At 34.5% G+C, this 20,385-nt stretch overlaps 1 pseudogene; it reads left to right on the forward strand.

Moving 5' to 3' along the window:
- The first annotated feature begins 855 nt into the window (after positions 1-855).
- On the forward strand, positions 856-2,992 carry LOC113196506 (septin-2 pseudogene; annotated as a pseudogene).
- Positions 2,993-20,385: the final 17,393 nt, after the last annotated feature.

The following is a 20,385-nucleotide window of genomic DNA, read 5'->3' on the forward strand; positions in this document are numbered from 1 at the left end:
GAACAAAAGTTAAAGAAGATTTGCTCATGAAATTATTTCCATTGAAGAAAACTACTTTTTAAAAAGCCAGAAAACTTATATTGGAAATGAAAAAAGGAAACTGATCTGAATTTCTAAACAGAGAAGATAACTCTTTCTTTGATAAATTATGAATTGTTCTTTTAATCTCCTCCAAGGAATGGGTGATAATTAATTGAAGTCAGTGGCCAAACCTAGCCTTTTCCTCATGTGAGCCCAGATATATAAGCAGGCATGCAATCACAGCACTCAATATATTCATATTACTAATTCACAAATTCAGGCCTTTGTCACTCACATATATACTTTATGCATATTTTTAATTTAACAAACAAAAAGAATAATATCTATCTACTTGATATTGTAATAAGTTATTATGTAAAACAATGATAAATATCAAAAACCTTTAAAAATGATTCATTATGATAGAGTAGGAACTTTGAATGGATTTTTCTATATTTAATAAAGATTCAATATCTTTAAAATATAAAATGACAATACCTGAAATAATCTTTCCTTAACAGTTCCAATATGGTGGTTTGCATGCATGTATCCTTATTAATGATTATTTGATAATTGAGAAATTAAAATACATAATTCTTAACATTATCTCCATGCATAAATTTCATCTTAGTTAATAAGAGAATTCTGAACATTTGTGTTTTGTAGATTCTCAAAGTAAGAATTCCTGCCTTTTTCTCTGAAAATCCTGGTGTGATTTCTGCATGTACATTTGTACTAGGAGTAATAAAGCCACATCATTGTTGGTTATTTATAAATATCCTATTCTTCAAATTTTTAAACTTTATATTTAGTAAATCATCAGAGAACTTTGGCATGAAGGTAAATGCAAACATTTAAACTAAAAATTTTAAATATGGTTTAGAGAGTCTAAATTCCACCTAAATAGAATAAAATAGCTTCAATAATTTTTAAATGTTTTCTTATGTTTATTGGAGAGGTTAAAAATAGAGAGTAGTTAGAAAACTACTTTATTTGGAAAGTATAATTGTGTGTTAATCACTGAGAAGAGAAAAAAATATCCCAATTGAAAAGCAAATATAACTGGAAATAACCTGAGCCTTTATTCCTTTTGTCCTTTGTTTTTCATTCCTTTTAACAAGGTGGAAAAGGCACTGGTTGAAAGAACATGATGTATCTCATTAGACTAGTCTCACTTCCTTACCACCTCAATCATAACCTTAAACTTATACCTTCAACCCACCCTGGGATTCCTCAAGCTTCTCACAGAGTCATTCAAACCAGGCTTGCTCCCAACATGGAAATCTGCTTGGCCCAGACTTATGCCATATCCCTCTGGGAGAGATTACTACTCATGGATTTCCTCTTGGAAATAAAGTGAAACAGAGACATGAAACATGACAACAATACCTAGTAATATCCTTGATATTTTAAGGGAATTTCTAAAACAACCATTGAACTTATAGTCATTCCAAAAAACCAGGAAATTTGGATTTATTTAGAGAGAACACAAGGGAAAGTATCTTTTCCTAGCATTCATTCAAGATACAATGTACATATGCAGACCCCACCTATCATGAATGGCCTGAAGTATTTTCTAAAAATACATAATAGTAGAAGAGTGAAAGATTAAAGAATCAGAGTAACTTAGGGAAACATAAGAATTTTAATTTCATATTCACTAAAGGAGATATATCTCCTAATAAAAATTAAGACAGTTGCTCAAAATGTATAAACTTATACAGGCTTTTCCAATGCAACTAAAAATTATAATCCAAATATCAATTTTTCCCACATTACTCCCATAAACCCTAAAATGTCTCCAAAATATCCACTTGGATTAATGAGAAATATAGAATTTGCTGAAGGTGTTTTTAGGGATGAGAAAGAGAAAAGTTTACATCACAAAATCAAGATAGAGGGGCAAGCCCATGGTGTAGTCAATATTCACCTCTTCTTTAACTGATCCACTAAGAGAGGAAACATTGTGAAAGGTGTCACAACTAGCTCAACTTATATATCCAGAAATGGCTGCACTAGATTTGCAATATTCCCAATCAAGTTCATGGAAAATGAGTGAAAAAAAAATGTGCAGTTCACAATAATGGTGTTCAAGTCTAGGAAATCAACTCTTATCAACAACCTATTTCTTACAGATCTCTGCCCAGAAAGAATCATGCCTGAGGCTGCACAGAAAATTGAAAGAACTGTCCAAATTGCAGTTTCAACTGTTGAGATTGAAAGGAGGTCAGGAGGGACTCAGGATTTGCCTTACACTAGTGAACACACCCAGCTACGGTGATGCCATCAATAGCAGAAATTATTTTAAGAAGATTATCTCCTACATTGATGAGAGTGTAAAGGGTACCTGCATGAGAAGAGGAGCTTGAGTAGATAGCACATCACTCATAACCTAGACTATTTTGCTTTTGTCTTATTTCACCATTTGGACAGTTAAGCCCTTAGAAGTGACATTTATGAAGACAGCGCACAATAAGCTGTGCCAGTCATTGCAACAGCTCCCACTCTCACTCTAAAGGAACTGGAGCGGTTGAAAAAATAAAACAGGTTGCTGGATGAACTGAAGAACAGCACCAAGATCCATCACTCACCTAATGAAGAGTCATATGAAGATATAGATTTTAAGGAGAAGACTAGACTTAAAGTCGGTTTCCTGCCCTCTGTGGTTGGATCCAATCAGTTGATAGAAACCAAGGGCAAGAAAATCAGAGGCCACCTCCACCCATGGGTACTGTGGAGGTGGAGAACTCAGAACACATCTTTCTGGAGCTGAGAACAATTTGCATCACCCACATCCTGGATCTCCAGTGAGTGAGCCAGGGCCTTCACCACAAAACCTCCATTCTGTGAGGCCCAAAAGAGGAGGCAGCAAAGTGGAGAACTACAGCCTGAATAAAAACCACATATTGCTGGAAAGGAAGCTGATCTCTGTCATCACGAAAAGGTGGTTGCAAGGATGCAGCTACTCTAAATGCAGGGCAGGGATGGCCAGGTGGGGACCTGGGATACCACACACTAAGAAAGAAAGAAGAAAACACCCTAAATTAGTGCTAGAGCTCTGAGTTTTCATGAGATTGTTGGACAGGTGCCCATCCACATTTTCCTCTGTCTGAATTTTAATTTTCTTTCTTTCTTTTTTTTTTAGCTTTAGATGTGGTGGGTTTCCCCCTCCCACCATAAAGTGCTTTTAACATTTGTATTTTACTGCTATGTTACATGCTATGTTATATTTTGGAAGGTGCTCTTTCATTTTCTTCTTCCTTAACTAATCACCAATGTTAGAAATGATTTCCAAGAATCAGTCAGAATGTATAGTTCATGTTGAATTTCTTTGATATAACTGGTCTAATAATTACATTTAGAAGCATTCTTAATTTACATCTAGAAGATTCAGACTTACCCACAATGCTCCTGTGAGAAATATATCTGGTGATACAAAAACCTGTTTTAGGGCTAGGGTTGTAACTCAGTGGTAGAGCGCTTACCTAACATGTATAAGGCACTGGGTTAGATCCTTAGCACCACATATAAATAAATAAATAAAATAAAGGTATTGTGTCTATCTACAACTAAAACAAATAGTAAGAAAAAAAGCCCTGCTGATTTGGTACAAAAATTATTTACTTATTAAGTTACACCATGTGGAGACAATTAACTTCCTCAATTTTATGTTTATATTCAACATCCAAAACCAGTTTTGCTGCTAGAACAATACCATTACTTCATATATACATATGCACATTTGTTAGTGAAATAAAATAAAATTATCTGAGGTAAATGTCTACATTTAAATAGCTTTTTAAAACACACTTTGAGGCATAAATTTTAAGAAATCTCCAGATTCTCATACCACTGTGCAGAGTATATTCCACAAGCCAATTTATTTAGTGTTCTCCAGTAATACTGCTATTACTGTGCTATGGAGAAAACCAAAGCAGCTCTGAGCTCCAGTTTTCATACTGCAATTATGTTTGCAAACTATTTTTACTCAACTAAATTAGAAAATAATTTTTTAAGAAAAATTGGCAATTTATCTCTTTAGAAAGCATCTTTTTTTTTTTTTTGTATTTCATACTGCACTTTAATGCCTTTTCTGTATCTGCAGGTGTACAAGATCCACCTCAGCAATGGAAAATTGAGGTCCATTGGTAGGCATGCCCCCTGAACCTAGTCTTGTCACTGATCGGGGTTCCTGCTTCCAAGCCTCCAGATACTGAAGCCCAGATCCCTACCAGTTTTCTCTGTCTTGGATTTTCTCTAACTGTTTCCTTTTGGAATACTTTTTCTGTTAGGAGGAAAATAGCAATGATCACTTTTAAATGACAGTGCAGACTGTCTCCTCTATTTTCAGCCACTGTCGTTTTCTCCTTTTGTGTAGTACAATTTTCTTTGTGTAGATGCAGAATGAAAAACATTTCAAATCTGTAGCCTAAGCTATCAACAGCAGTCAAAGCTGCTCCTGGTCTGTTTTCTGTGTACTATGGTCTTGTCCTTCCCCTTTCCTGTGCTTTCTTCCTCTGTCTCCCTGTGACACATTTCAAGGGTCACTTTTCTTTCTTTCTTTTTTTTTTTTTGGTAATCATTTATACTAATGTTAGGAAACCTGACCACAGAGAGGGCCCACAGAAAGGAGACAACTCATTAAGAGGAGGCAAGTGCTGGGTCAGTGCTATCATTTTGAAATGGAAAAAAAATGCTTCATTCAAGAATAAGAAAGCAACTCTTATTTTTGCTGCTGTTTTGACCAGAAAAATATAAAATGAAGTCAGTGTTGATCAAGAAATATTAGTTACAAAAATGTACTACAGAAAATAATCTGCCATTCTAACTTTGCCCCTTCACTGTTACGTAATTGTGAATGGTCAAAGACTGTATGTTTACACTCAGTGTGTCAAGTTCTGACCAAGAAAAGTGTTATGTGACTTCAGAGTACATCTGTGCAGAGTTGATTACTACAGTTATTTTGGTATTTATTGACTTTTCTCATAAAAAAATAAAAAGAAAAAAGAAAATCAAATATTCAAGTAATCAATGAAAACTCTATGTATGTTCAAGTAAAACTGTATTAACTGCCCCCTAATAATGGTTATGAAGGGTGGGAGGGCTTACATAGCCATACTTCTTAATCCTTGCTGTTTTGATACCCAAATCTAAATACATAATTTTGCTCATAGTTGCTCTTTTACTAAAAGATAATTTATACCTATAGAATTGTATTTTGAAACACTCATTTTACACAACAATTTTATATTTATTTAAACTAATATTTTCAATAAAGCACTATTGTCTATGTATTTATAAACATACACAAACACAAACACACACACACACACACACACAATTATCATCTTTGGCTTGTCCCTTCTCTTACTTTCCCCCAAAATTCCCTTGGTGAAGGGTTCCTGGTTTTTTGTTTGTTTGTTTTTGCCCTTTTCTTAGTTTAAATTGAGCCTCTGGAATTTTTGTCTATTTCCACTCAGATTTACTAACCATTTACTTTAAATTTCTTGATTATTTTACTCTGTGTAAATATATAGTATAATTAGTATTTATAGTATAAATAGTATAGTATAATTTTTAGCTTCAGGTCTGTACAGGTAGATTTATGTATATCTTTATGTTATATGGATCAAGTTGGATCAAATTATCCCTAAAGATCCTTCTACCTTGAATACTTAATAATTCCATGCTTCCCATGTGATGGTTTTATTAAATGAGACAAAGTCCTAAATGGTAGGGGAAAATGTAACAAGTTAGGAAATTGGGGCTCAAGTTGGAGAGCTTGTCCATTCCTAAACTAAACAGTTGCTTTGCAGGCATCACTTTCTATACAGATCAACTTAACATTTTTAAGAAAGGAAATATGCAAACTTTCTAAACAGTATTAATAAAATGAGAGTTTCCCATACTTTTTTATCAAACTTTTATGAAAGAAAAATAGAGCTAATGCCTCTAATCTGTGCATATCAATTTTTTCAAAAATTAACAGCAAATAGAATATATAATATAAACATAGAAACAATTTAATATTAATGACTCCACTCATAATGATAGCTAAGATAGAAATCAAGCAGAAATGAATGCACTGTTGAGAGTTTATTCACATTCCATATTTTGTCCAAATACAAATCAAGAGACTTACTAACTAAAAGAAGTTTAAAGTTACAAAAATAAACTTTCATAGTTTGTACTAAGTTTGTATAGCTACAATGTTCCATTCCTTAAATTTTAGTGGATCAGATTCAGAATGTTTTCACTACAGGGTAAAAAATTTTTTCTCCTCAGTATCTTCTAAAGTTTAACAAATCGTCAGTGTTTTGTGATCTTCCAGTGGTTTTAGCTAAATCTTTCCCAACCTGCTCCCTGGCTGAAGCTGGGAATTTAAGTCCTGGAATTCTTGTATCTTTTCAAGCAGCTCCATATGGGATAACATTGAAAAATAAATTATCTGATCTAAAAAAAAAAAACTTGAAACATTTAAAAAATAGATCTAGGACTGGGATTATAGCTCAGTGGTAGAGTGCTTGCCTACATGTGTGAAGCACTGGGTTTGATCCTGAGCACCACGTAAAAATAAATTTAAAAAGGTGTCCATATACAACTACGAATATTTTTTTTAAAAAAAATAGATCAAATAAATAATTGGTCTATTTTCTGCTCTAGCTTAATTATAGTAAAACTACTTAATGTAAATGTTTTAAAGTGATTTTTAAATATGATTATAGGATGTATAAGTTTTGAATTATTCAAATTAGTTTTTAATTATATAGACATTGAATAGAAAAATTTCTCTTATTAGAATAATGTATGTAGGTTTGAAGGTATTTTCTAAAAATAGTCCACTTAATACACTGTGACAAGAACATATTCAAATAGAATAAAGAACTAATTTTAGTAACATGGGATGTTGATAATGGTAATGTCCTTTCAAAATGCTTCTGATTTATAGTTGTGACATGGCAAGTATATTTAGCATTAACAGCTTCAATAAGTAGTTTAAATACATATAATTTACTATTTCAATGTAATTTCAATTTTTATTTGCACAATTTATGTTTTCATGCATTAAAATTATATGTTAGCCTTTCTGCATTTAATGTCTTAAAAGCAAGTGGTGGTATTGATTAGTCCAAACTTCTTTTTGCAGCTATATAGAATATTGGGGCAGGGTGGGAGCACATCAGGAATGATGGTATCTGAAGCAAACAATGCCCTGGCATCACAGCAAACACTTTGTTTAGATTATTGCCTTAAAGATAATTTAACACAATTTGACTCATATAGCATGGAGATATATTCAGATCTACATGTTCAAGTCTGCAGCTAGAAACTGACACTGAACTGAATTTATCTACAGAGTAAATAATTGAGAAATGTGAAGTAAACGGTTAGGTAACTATTTATTTAAGAACCACAGTGTTCTTGTTGACAGGGCAGAAGGCACTAAATAACGTTCCATGCTTTCAGTGGTGTCTCTTATTCAGGTTTAAACTTTATTGAGTGTCCCCTATATGTCAAGCCTTATTAGACTCTGAGGATACAAAAGATTAATAAGGCATATTCCCTGACTTCAAGGAGCACACAGTTCAACAAACATTGGAAGATAATTATAGTGCAACATTATAAGTTACTATACATGTAGAATACAAGTTAGGACTTGGAGAAAGGCAATCTTGTCCATAAATCAGATCTGTGGGCTTTAACCTCTTCAGCTACATATGCAATTAAACAGACTGTTGAATTTCAAATTTGTCAATGAGTTCATTTTTACTTGTGAAAGAATTTTGCCTGCAGAAATGGTGAGTCAGCAGAGTACTGAGGGAGGTAAGGAGGATCAAGATGTGCAATTTCTGTATATTTGATAAAAGATTAAAGCAAACTGGAAAGATGGAAGATTAACTGGAAGAGGCAGTTCTCACAACTTTGGGACTCAAATAGCAAGGAAATCATATCTCCAAGAAATGAAAAAGGGGGGAGAAAAAGCCACTGTGCTTATACTCAATGTGGGAGAGAAAGCCTTGAACCTTGGAAAAGTTGGTGAACACTAGACAAGGATATGGAACTGAATTGGAGCTGAGCTCCAGGTGAGAGCTGGGTGGGGAAAAAAAGAAAACAGAAAAATACAAGGTTTGAAAAGATCTATAAGTCCTGAAATATCTTGATGTGGGGAACCCCAGAATCGGAGAGGCGGACCACCCTGGGCAGACCCAGAGGCTATTTGGCCAAATAAACTGGTAAGCAAAAGGTATGGTCAGCCAGCTCTGCACAGGATGCATAGACTTAAACATCTCCATGTGAAAGCATGAACTCAACCCGGATGCTTGGATCCTAGAATTCCAAGCTAAAACCATCACATGAATCCAGCAGCCCAAACTGCAAGATCTAAAGTGAGCCTAGAAATCAGGAGTCTCTGTCACAGAAATCATATTGCCTGGGGGCATTAAAGATGAGAGAGGCCAGAGAAAGTCTGTGTTTCCCTCCTCCACTCTATTGAATCCACAGGGAGAAAGACCAGCAGATGGGAGAAACTGAATGGGGCTGAATGACTGAGTTCAGTCTTCAAATCCTCCCCTCAACCCTTGAAATTCAAAAAACAAAAAGAGTATGGGAGGCGGGGGGACTTTCATTGACTATTCTGCTAATTTGTTTTTGCTTTTGGTACATTTTGATTTATTTTTGAATGTATTGTGATTGACAAATGAAGGATGTATGTGTGTTTGTACACACATATATTTGTTTCTGTTTTTCTTTAGCCTTTAGCTTTAAAAAAAATTATTTCACACTCTTTTTTTTAAGTTTCTTATTTTTCAGTTTTTAATTTTTTTTTATTTGGTAAGATTAGGTCATGAATTAGTATCTGTTGGATTGACTTCCTATTGACTCCTTCACAATTCTGTTTTCCTTTATTTATACTTCTTTTTTACAGCCAAACTGTACTGCTCCTTCTCTCACTCTACCTTTAACTCTATTAGTCTATTTTTTTCTTTACTTATTTTTTTTGTTTGTTCTCACCTCTTAATAATATTTCCTGTGGCTTCTATATAGACCCTACTCACCCTTTGAATCTTAAAACCATTTTCTACTGCCCCATATTGCCTTCTTTTCCTCTTAAATAACTCTATCTTTGGATATATATACATACTCATATATTCATTTTTTCTTTTCCTTTCTACCATTTTATTAGAATGCAATTCTTTTTCATGGATCAATATTTTAAAGACTAACATATTTAATTAGAATATATCAATTTTGTTTTTGTAAACTGTTATTTCTATTTTGTATATTTTATTTTTTATCTTTCTTTCAATTGTTTTCTAAAAATATTTTTTATTTTATTTTAATTTTCTCTCATTTATCAATTTCCTTTTACTCTCTTTCTTCCTTTTCCTCCACTAAGAGCCAACCTCAATGTTCTCTCTTTCACTCATTATTTAATTTTTTACCTCTATTTTTGCTCTTCCTCCTTCATAATCATTGTATCCTACATCACTTCTATTATTTCACTGGATATCACAAGACATTGTAAACCCTTACGTAAACTTACTGATTTTATGTGGGCAATAACTAATCATATCATTTCTCAGTATTGTAACAACTGGCATTGTAGATTTCATTACAAGAGGCACTTGGTTTAATCCTGTAATTGTTTGGATAATTTGTTGTTACTATTTATCTCCCCCTAAACTGTGAAATACTGGTTTCAGTATTCAGGGACACTCTTAAGTCCACAAGGTAGAAACTCTACTGCCTCAAAATCAACTGTTAGATGGCTAGACATTAAAATAACATGAAATAGGAAGGCAACCAATTGCCTGAAACAAACAAAATACATTAAAAACAGAATCCATCAACACCATAGTGGAGGAAATGTCAGAGAAGAAATTCAGAGTTAAATTGATATGTAAGGTGAAGGCTGATGTAAGGGAACAATTATAGGTAACAAAAGATTGTGTCAATAAAGAAATAGAGATTCTGAAACAAACAAACAAACAAGAATTAAGGAAATGAAGGAATCAATAAATCAAATAAAAAATTCATTAGAAAGTATCACCAGCAGACTAGACCAACTAGAAGACATAGGCTCAGGCAGTAAAGACAAAATATATAATCTTGAAAATATAGTTGGGCATGCAAAAAATGTTTTATATATATATATTTGTGTGTGTATACACACACACACACACACATACACCCATGAACAGAACTTCCAGGAAATATGAGATAGCATGAAAACACCAAAGTTAAGATTTATCAGAATAGACAAAGGCTCAGAGATATAATACAAAGGAATACACAATCTTTTCAATGAAATAATGTCTGAAAATTTCCAAAACTTTAAGAATGAACTGGACAATCAAATATAGGAAGCATACAGGACCCCAAATATACCCAATGACAACAGACCCACACCAAGGCACATTATTATGAGGATGACTAACATACAGATTAAGGGTAGAATTCTAAAGGCTGACAAAGAAAAAATATCAAGTCACGTTTTGAGGGAAACCAGTTTGGGTCTCAGCTGAATTGTCAATCCAGACCCTTAAAGCTAGGAGGTTTGTAATAATATATATCAAACACTAAAAGAAAATGAATGCCAGCCAAGAATACGATACTCTGCAAAATTAAGCTTCAGATTTAACAAAGAAATAAAAACCTTTCATGATAAACAAATTCACAATCAAAAAGCCTACACTATAAAAGATTCTCAACCAAATATTTCATGAAGAAGAAATAAAAAATAAAAATGAGATGCAGCAAAGGGGGAAACTACATGAGAAGTATACACAATCAGAAAAGAAACTACTTCAAATTAAAAACCAGAAAGAATTCAAAATGACAGGCAATAAGAATAATTTCTTAATAATAACTTTGAATGTATATGGTCTAAACTCATCATTCAAAAAACATAGACTGGCAGATTGGATTAAAAAACAAGACAATCAGAACCAAGAATATGATGTCTCCAAGAGACTCCCCTTATAGGTAAAGATATCCACATATTGAAGGTTATAATGTAGCAAAAAATGTATCATTCATATGGACATAACAACCAAGTAGGGGTTTCTATTCTTATATATGATAGAGTGTACTTCAAGTCAAAATTAATCAGAAGGGATAAAGAAAGCTATTTCACACTGCCTAAGGTAACTATACTTCAACAAGACATAACAATCTTAAACACTTATGCCCCAAACCAATGGAGTATCTATGTACATAAAACAAACCCTTCATAATTTCAAGAATCAAATCGATCACAACACAATAATACTGGATGACTTTGACATGCCTCTCTCACCAATGGATGGATCTTCAAATCAAAAACTAAAGAAAGAAACCATATAGCTAAAAAAATATTAATTTATACTTAACAGACATGTATAGAATATTTTATCCATCAACACTCAATACACTTTCTTTTCAGCAGCACATGGAACATTCTCTAAAATAGATCACATCTGAGTCCACAAAGCAACTCTTAGAAAATACAAAAAATAGAGACTATATCTTGCATTCTATCAGATCATAATGGAATGAAATTAGAAATCAATGATAAAATTAAAAATATAAGCTACTCTAACTCATGGAGATGAAATAATACACTATTGAATGAATAATTGATAGCTGAGGAAATCAGGGATGAAATTTTAAAAATACTTAGAATTAAATGAGAATAGCAATACAACATACTCAAATCCATGGGACACTATGAAGGCAGTTCTAAGTGGAAATTTCAGTGCATTGAGTTTATTCATTAAAAGAAAAGAAAAGAAAAGAAATAACCTAATTTCACATCACAAAGCCCTAGGAAAAGAAGAACAAACCAGCAACAAAAGCAGTAGAAGACAGAAAACAATAAAAATCAGAGCCAAATTTAATTAAAGTGAAACAAACAAACTAAAAATTAAAAAAAAAATCAAGGAAACAAAAAGTTTGTTCTTTGAAAAGATAAACAACATTGGTAAACCCTTAGCCAATCTAATAAATAAAAAGAGAAAACGCCAAATAAATAAAATTCATGTTGAGAAATGAAATATCACCATGACATGACCAAAATAAAGATGATGATCAGAAGCTACTTTGAAAATCTATATTCCATTAAAATAGAAAATCCTGAGAACATTGACAAATTTCTAGAGTCATATGAAATATCCAAACTGAATCAAGGGGACTTAGAAATTTTAAACAATCAAGCTGAAGATGCCATCAGAATATTACCAACAAAGAAAAGCCCAGGACTAGATGGTTCTCAGATGAGTTCTACAGGACCTTCAAATGAGAGCTTACACCAATAATTCTCAAATTATTCCATGAGATAGAAAAGGAGGGAACCTTTCCAAACTCATTCTATGAAGCTAGTATCACACTGATACAAAAGCCAGACAAAGACACATCAAGGAAAGAAAACATCAGAACAATATCCCTGAAGAACATTGATACAAAAATTCTCAATAAAATACTGGCAAATTACATACAAAACAAATTAAAAACATAGTGCACCATGATCAATTGGGGTTCATTCCAGGGATGCAAGTTTGGTTCCACACACAGAAATCAAAAGCAGTTCACCACATCAATAAACTTAAAGACAAGAATCACATGATTATCTCAATAGATGCAGAAAAAGCATCTGACAAAGTTCAGCATCCATCCATTCATGCTCAAAACACTAGAAAAACTAGGGATAGTAAGAACATACCTCAACATTGTAAAACTTATCTATGCTAAACCCAAAGTCAATATGATTCTAAATGAAGAAAAAAGGAAAGCATTCCCTCTCCAACACTGGAACAAGACAGGAATGTCCTCTTTCACCATTCCTATTCAACACAGTTCTCCAAACCATAGCCAGAGTAATCAGACAAAACAAAAAAAGTAAAAGGATAGGAACAGAAAAACAAGAGCTCAAACTACCCCTGTTTACTAACAACATGATTCTACATTTAGAAAACCCAAAAAACACCACTAGAAAGCTTCTAGAACTCATAAACAAATTCAGCAAAGTAACGGGATAGTAGAGGATAGGAAAGGTAGCAAAATACAACAGTTACTAATATGGCATTATGCAAAAATGTGGATGTGTAACCGATGTGATTCTGCAATCTGTGTTTGGGGTAAAAATGGGAGTTCATAACCCACTTGAATCTAATGTATGAAATATGATATGTCAAGAGCTTTGTAATGTTTTGAACAACCAATAAAAATAAATAAATTAAATAAATAAATAAATAAATAAAATTAACACCAATTAGTTAATTGCATCTCTATACACCAAGGATAAATCAGCTTAAAGAGAAATTAGGAAAACTCTCTCATTCACAATAGCCTCAAAGAAAATAAAATATTTTGGAACCTAACAAAAGAGGTGAAAGACGTCTATAACGAAAACTACAGGACACTAAAGAAAGAAATTGAAAAAGACTTCAGATTGGAAAGATCTACCATGTTCCTGGATAGGCAAAATTAATATTATCAAAATGGCCATACTACCAAAAATGCTTATACAGATTTAATGCAATTCCTATAAAGAATCCAGAGATGCTCTTTACATAAATAGAAAAAGCAATCATGAAATTTATTCAGAAAAATAAAAGACCCAGAATACCCAAAACAATCTTTACCACAAAAAGTGATGTAGGAAACATCCTAATACCACACTTCAAATTATACTACAGAGCTATAGTAACAAAAATGGCATGGTATTAGCACCAAAATAGACATGCAGACCAATAGAACAGAATAGAAGACACAGAAATACATCCACATAAATACAGTGACTTCACCCTAGACAAGGTGCCATAAATATACATTGGAGAAAAGATGGACACTTCTACAAATGATGCTGGAAATCTATATGTAATAGAATGAAAATGAACCCCTATATCTCTCACTGCACAAAATTCAACTATGGATCAAGGACCTAGACATTAGATCAGAGACTCTGCACTTCTAGAAGGAAAAGTAATCCCAACTCTCCAACATGTCAGTTTGGCAACTGAATTCCTCAACAAGACCAAAGCACAAGAACTGAAATCAAGACTCAATAAATGGGATGGTATCAAACTAAAAATCTTCTTCTCAGCAAAGGAAGAATCAAAAACGTGAACAGAGATTCTACAGAATGTGAGAAAATCTTTACCACCAGTACCTCAGATAAGTAAGGCATGAATTTCCAGGATATTCAAAGAACTCAAAAACACTTAACACCAGAGGAATAAATAACCCAATTAACAAATGTGTGAAGGAACTAAACAAATACTTCACAGAAGAATAAAAATGAATGGTCAACCAACACATGAAAAAAATTACAACATCTCGAACAATTAGAGAAATGCAAATTAAAACTATACTGAGATTCTATCTCACTCCAGTCAGAATGGCAATTATAAAGAATGCAAGTAACAATAAATGTTGGCAAAGATGTGGGGGAAAAGACATAGTGATGCATTGTTGATGGGACTGAAATTTGGTGCAACCACTATGGAAAGCAATATGGAGATTCCTTAGAAAATTTGGAATGGAACCACCATTAGACCCAGTTATCCCACTCCTCAGTCTTTATGAAAGGGCTTAAAAACAGCATACTACCGTGACTCAGCCACATCAACGTTTATAGCAGCTCAACAACACAATAGCCAAGCTGTTGAATGAAATACTGACACTCACCAGTAAATGGATGCAATTGGAGAATATCATGCTAAGTGAAATAAACCAATCCCCAAAAAACTAAAGGCCAAATGTTCTCTCTGATTTATGGATACTAACTGAAAACAAGGAGGGGAATAATAGAAATCCACTAGATTAGACAAAGGGAAACTAAGGGATGAGAGGAGGGAAGAGGAAAGGAACGACAGTAGAATTAATCAGTCATAACTTTCCCAGCCTTTTACTTGAATACATGACCAGAGAAAATTTGCATCATTTATAATCATAATATTGGTATCCTAAATAGAATAAGTTATATCCTATGTATGGATAATTTGATTAAATACATCCTACGGTCATGTATAGCTAAAAAGAACAAATAAAAAAAGCAAACGGCTCCAACTTAGAACATGATGGAACATCCTGCAGGAATGTTAAAAAAGAAAGAAAAACAGTCTAGCAAGCAGAAAAGAAAAACAGAATTTGTAATTATTTGGGTTTCCAGGCAAAGCTAAGTAAGAGAATGTGGTCATTTTAATATTATAAGACCCACCACCACCACAGAATAATATCCTCATAGAAAACTACAAAAGTTCCATGGGGATATAGATTATCTAATATGATTGAAAGTCTGTAGATGACTATTTAAGGATGAAACAGTTTTCCTATTTCAAGCAGTATTTTCTTTCTTTTTTGGGGGAGGGGTTACAAGGATCGAACTCAGAGGCATTCAATCACTGAGTCACATCCCCAGGACTATTTTACATTTTATTTAGAGACAGCATCTCATTGAGTTGCTTAGAGCCTCAATTTTGCTGAGGCTGGCTTTGAACTCGCAATCCTCTTGCCTCAGCACCCCCCATCCCCCGCCAGCCGCTGGGATTACAGGTGTGCCCCACCAGGCCAGGCCAGCATTTTCTTTATCAATAGCATACATCTGGGAATCTGAAAGGGCCATTGTGGAGATGTGTTTCTGAGCTGAGTATATTTTAAATGCACATGAACAATGAGAGGGAAAAAAATAGCTTTCCAGGTAGAAGGAATGACATGTGCAAATACTTGTGGGGAAAAAATTAAAATTTAAAAAAAAAATTTAAAAAACAGCATGAAAGAAACTGAGGACACTACACCAAGTTGGAGGGAAGTATAGTGTGAGTACAACAAGAGTAGGAGGTGGCTTTGTATGTCCTCATAGCTACAGTAAGTATCTGGTTTTTATTCGAAATTCATGATAAGACATGCAATGAATTTATTAGCTCAATGATACAATCTGACTTATGCTTCAGAAAGGTTATTCTGGTTGCCATGTGGGGAAGAACTCAAAGAGGGCAAGAATATATATAGGACGATTAATCAGGAAACTAAAGCAACAATCTGAGAAACAGAGAATGACATCTTGAATTGCATCAATGGTGGAGAAATGGAGAGAAGGAAAAATATTAGATTGAGGAGGAGTACTAACTTTTCACCTAAGCAAGAGCGTCCCCTTTCTGAAAGTTAATGCTTAGAAGAAGACCTCCCCATGACCTTCTCCATCTCAATTCTGCCCCATGGTGCAAAAAGTTTACAAAACCAAGTCTATGTGAGCACCAAAGTCTGCCTTCCTCCTCTTCTAGACCATGATTGGGCACACTGATTCTGGGTTTCCCTATCCAAATAGCCACAATTCTCTTCTAGAGCCTGAGAGGGCTTCTGACCTGCACAAATCCCACCATGAGCAAAGAATATCACTGACGTGTTTACCATTGGGCCTGAGGAGTGGCCAGGAGGCAGCTATTCACAGGGGCAAGGGTGGAGCTGGGAAAGGAGGAGTGAAGTTTCCACACAATGCATGAGGGAGCCAAGGATGGGCAGAGCAGAGATGTGGGCCAGGGCTGGGGCCTGATTGTCCCCAGCACAAAACTCCAAGTGTGATGATTTAGACCTTTTGCCTTGTATAATGCAATAATTTTAATACAACAAAATGGTCTAGCAAGTGTCAGTCTTCCTATAGAAAAATCTTTGGTAGGATTGGACATGTTGAGTTTTAGGCATTTTTAATTTTTTTTTAAGAAGTGATATCAAGTAAGTATTATAGATATAAGGATCTAAAGGTAAGCCTAACCTTGAAACATTATTTGTGAATGTTCGAGAAGGGCAAGATTGAAATAGCCTAGAGAGAAAGGAAAGTGAAACAGGGAGAGCTCCATGATGGAGTCTTGAGAAAAATCAAGGAATCAAGAATAGGTGGCCCACAGAAGTGAGGAGGAGTGGTAGGTCAAGGTAGTGTTTATATTAAGGAGCACAGGGAAGAGAATGCTTGAGAAGGAATAGTTCAAGAATTACAAATATTACCAGCAAGGATTACAGATGAGAATTGAAAAACCATCTGTTGCATGAAGGTGACTGAGATCCCTAATACAGCTACTTTGGTTAGAATGATAAGACCAAAATCCAGACGGGAGTGGATATAGAAAGGACTGAAATATGAAAGATAAGAAACCGGCTTAGATAACTTTCCCAAAAAATCTGAATGTGAAGTGGACAGGTGTTGAGAGTTGAGGGTAAATGAAAAGTTTTGCTTGAGATCATACAGAAATCCAAAAGAAGTTTCCACTGAGATTCAGGTATTAAACATAGAAAATAGAAGAGATAGTGGATGAATTCTTGAAAGGAGAAGCTCAAAAGTACAAATGAAGCTGAGCAGAGGAGCAGTCTACCTAGCAAAACTGAAGGGAAGCAGGATTGAATGGATGTAGATACAGTTAGAACTGTACATTTAGAATCAAAATCCATCTGTAACTCCTACAGTGTTTTGTCTTTAAAGTAGGGGCACCTAAGAATGAAGAGCCTGGAGTTGAATACTAAGGGAAATGGAGAAGCATGAGGCAGTCAGAGTGAATGAGAGAGAGTCCTGAGTGGAGAGATTGATTGCCTTGGGCTATGTTGAAAAGTAAGAAAAATCTATAACCCTAACCCTTACCTCAAAGGCCTGTCTTGGTCTCCCCCAACCCCAATCTCTTAGGGGCACCAAGTCCTGCACTATTACCCAGCCTGTCATTCCCATGTGCCTTTTCTCTAATGCATACCACATGACAGAAATTTCCATTTCTTAACTTGATGGTAAAATCAGACAGGTGATGAAGAGCAACAATTTATTAAACAAGCTTCACAAAACCTGACTATCTCTCCCTACCTCAAAATCACATATATTCACGATTTTCTATTTCCACTCCCAAACTACGCCTAACCTTCCTAGAAGTAGAGGAATTTTAGAAAGGGCTGCTACAGTCTCTGTGAGCTCCTAATGGAGGGTATCTCAGTGAGGTGACAAAGTGGAGAAGAAACTAAAGCAGTAGTTCTGTGCTGCTTCAGATCTTATCACACAGGTCCTAGCCCACTGGGACACAGGTTAACTGACTCTTGTAAATAGCCATTACAGCCTGAACTTTGATGTGCAAACTTTGATTCCAAAGTTTGTTTGTTTGGCTGTCAGGAATTCCTTCCTCTCTTTCATTGAGGTTGATAGATTAATGTTTCCTTACAAGTGAAATGCTTCATTTTCTGTCCTACATCCCCAGCATAAAGTCCTTGAAAGCACAATCCATGTCTCATGCTCACTATATCTAACAGTCTAGAACATATCTTGAATCAAGAGCTATTTAAAATTTTCACTGGTTGTTAATTTAATTTGACTGATAAAGAGACAACCTCACCCATGTGGCAAGTGGCCTGAGCAACTTGATGCATCCTCCCACACTTGTCTTTTTCCACAAGAATGCCATGAATATTAGCATAGTTAGATAAAATGGAGGTAAACAGGTTAGCAGAAGCTCTCTTGTTTTCACCATGGCCAACTGAAGAGGCTAAAACACTCTAGCATTAGATATACTGGGGTCTCTTTAAACAGGTTGATGATCTATCCCATTGGCCCAGTAGATACATTCATTGCAAAGAATATTGGTCAATACTTACTTACAATGAGCCTTTAAGACAGACACTTCTTTGCCCTCCCCACCCAAATCTAAGTCCCAACCTAATGGTAATTCCCACTTACATTCTTTTGTATTCTGTTACCTTAGTAAGCAAAAGGGACTCTCAAGAAAGTCAAACATGAAAATCTTTCCAGGAACTCAACCATCCTGCAAAACAAGGGCCTTTGTTGTAGAGAAACTTGTTCATAGCCACTCACCATGGTTCTTGATGGTTCTTGAAAGTCAAATTGAAATGTCAGCCACAACAACCTAATCCCTCCTTATAGAGGTTACTCTTTGGCTCATTCTCATTATGGCTTAAAATTGAGAATAATCCTGGGAAATATCAAATATAAAATGTGTTTGCAAGAAAAGGAAGGGCAGATATTGGTGGCATTCTTTCACTCAAAAGAACAAATCTGGTTTGGCTAGATGTTAACATAGATCCCCTTCTTGTTAAACCAAACAAATGTAATAAGTGAGATATATATATAGTAAGGGGAATGTGTTTCTCTTCCGAAGCAGGCATGATCTCACTCATATGTGGAATCTAAAAAATTGGTCTCATAGAAGTTGAGAGTAGAATGGTGGTTATAAGGGGATGGAGAGTGTAGAGGGAAGTGAGGGGTGGGGAGAGATTGATCAATGTGTACTAAGTTGCAGTTAGATAGGAGCAAGAAGCGCTGGTGTGCTATGGCATAACAGGATGACATCAGATAACAATAATGTTCTGGGCATTTTAAAAAGTCAAAAGAGAAAATTTAAAAGTATTCACCTCAAAGAAATGATAAATGTTTGAGGATATGTGTGTGTGTGTGTGTGTGTGTGTGTGTGTGTTTAACCAGATTTAAACATTACACCATATATACCTGTATCACTACATTATAGAATATTCCATTAATAAGCTAACTTTTATTTTTATTTATCAGTTAAAAATAAATTTATTTTGAATTTTTGTAAGTGTCTATGACCATTTCAAATTTCAGATATTCTCACAACAGATTCTAGATGGAAACCACTATTTCATATTAATTTACTATTTTCAGTAAAATAGTACATATGTGATATACATGCACTCCACAAAGCTGCACATTTGTATTTCTTTTCTATTTATTCACCAAATTTATTCGAATATTTGTCTAGTGTATGCTATATTTTCCACTATTTCATGTGTCTGTTCTAAATACCATATGAGATATTATTATGTATTTTTTAAAGCACAGACTTGGAAATAGACTCTCAAATTCAAATATCAACTCTACTACTTACTACTTGTATGTAATTGGATATGTCACTTCAACACTGTGCACCTTGATTTCCTCTCCTGATAATTAGGGATAATATTAATTAATAGGGTAGCAATAAGGGCTAAATTAGTTAATACATGTCAATATAAACAATGTCTGGCACAAGCTGACACTCAGGAAATTTTAACAAACTTTATCATTAGTACTGTGAGAGAAAGAAGACTGGGACCAGCAGAGGGTCTTGCTTCAGAGATGTTCAAATGAAATTGCACTTGTAGCCTGGCACATGCCTGTAATTTCAGTGGCTCAGGAGGCTAAGGCAGAGGATCATGAGTTCATAGCCAGCCTCAGCAATTTAGCAAGGACCTAAGCAATGTAGCAATAAATAAAATATTTTAATAAGGGACTGGGTTGTGATTAAGTAGTTATGTGCCTCTGGGTTCAATTCCTGATATTTAAAAAAATGGCATTGTAGATATGCACACAAAAGCACTTAAGTATCAAGGCAGATTGCCTTA

The sequence above is a fragment of the Urocitellus parryii genome, chromosome 10, assembly GCF_045843805.1.
Source record: "Urocitellus parryii isolate mUroPar1 chromosome 10, mUroPar1.hap1, whole genome shotgun sequence".
Classification (NCBI taxonomy): Eukaryota; Metazoa; Chordata; class Mammalia; order Rodentia; family Sciuridae; genus Urocitellus; species Urocitellus parryii.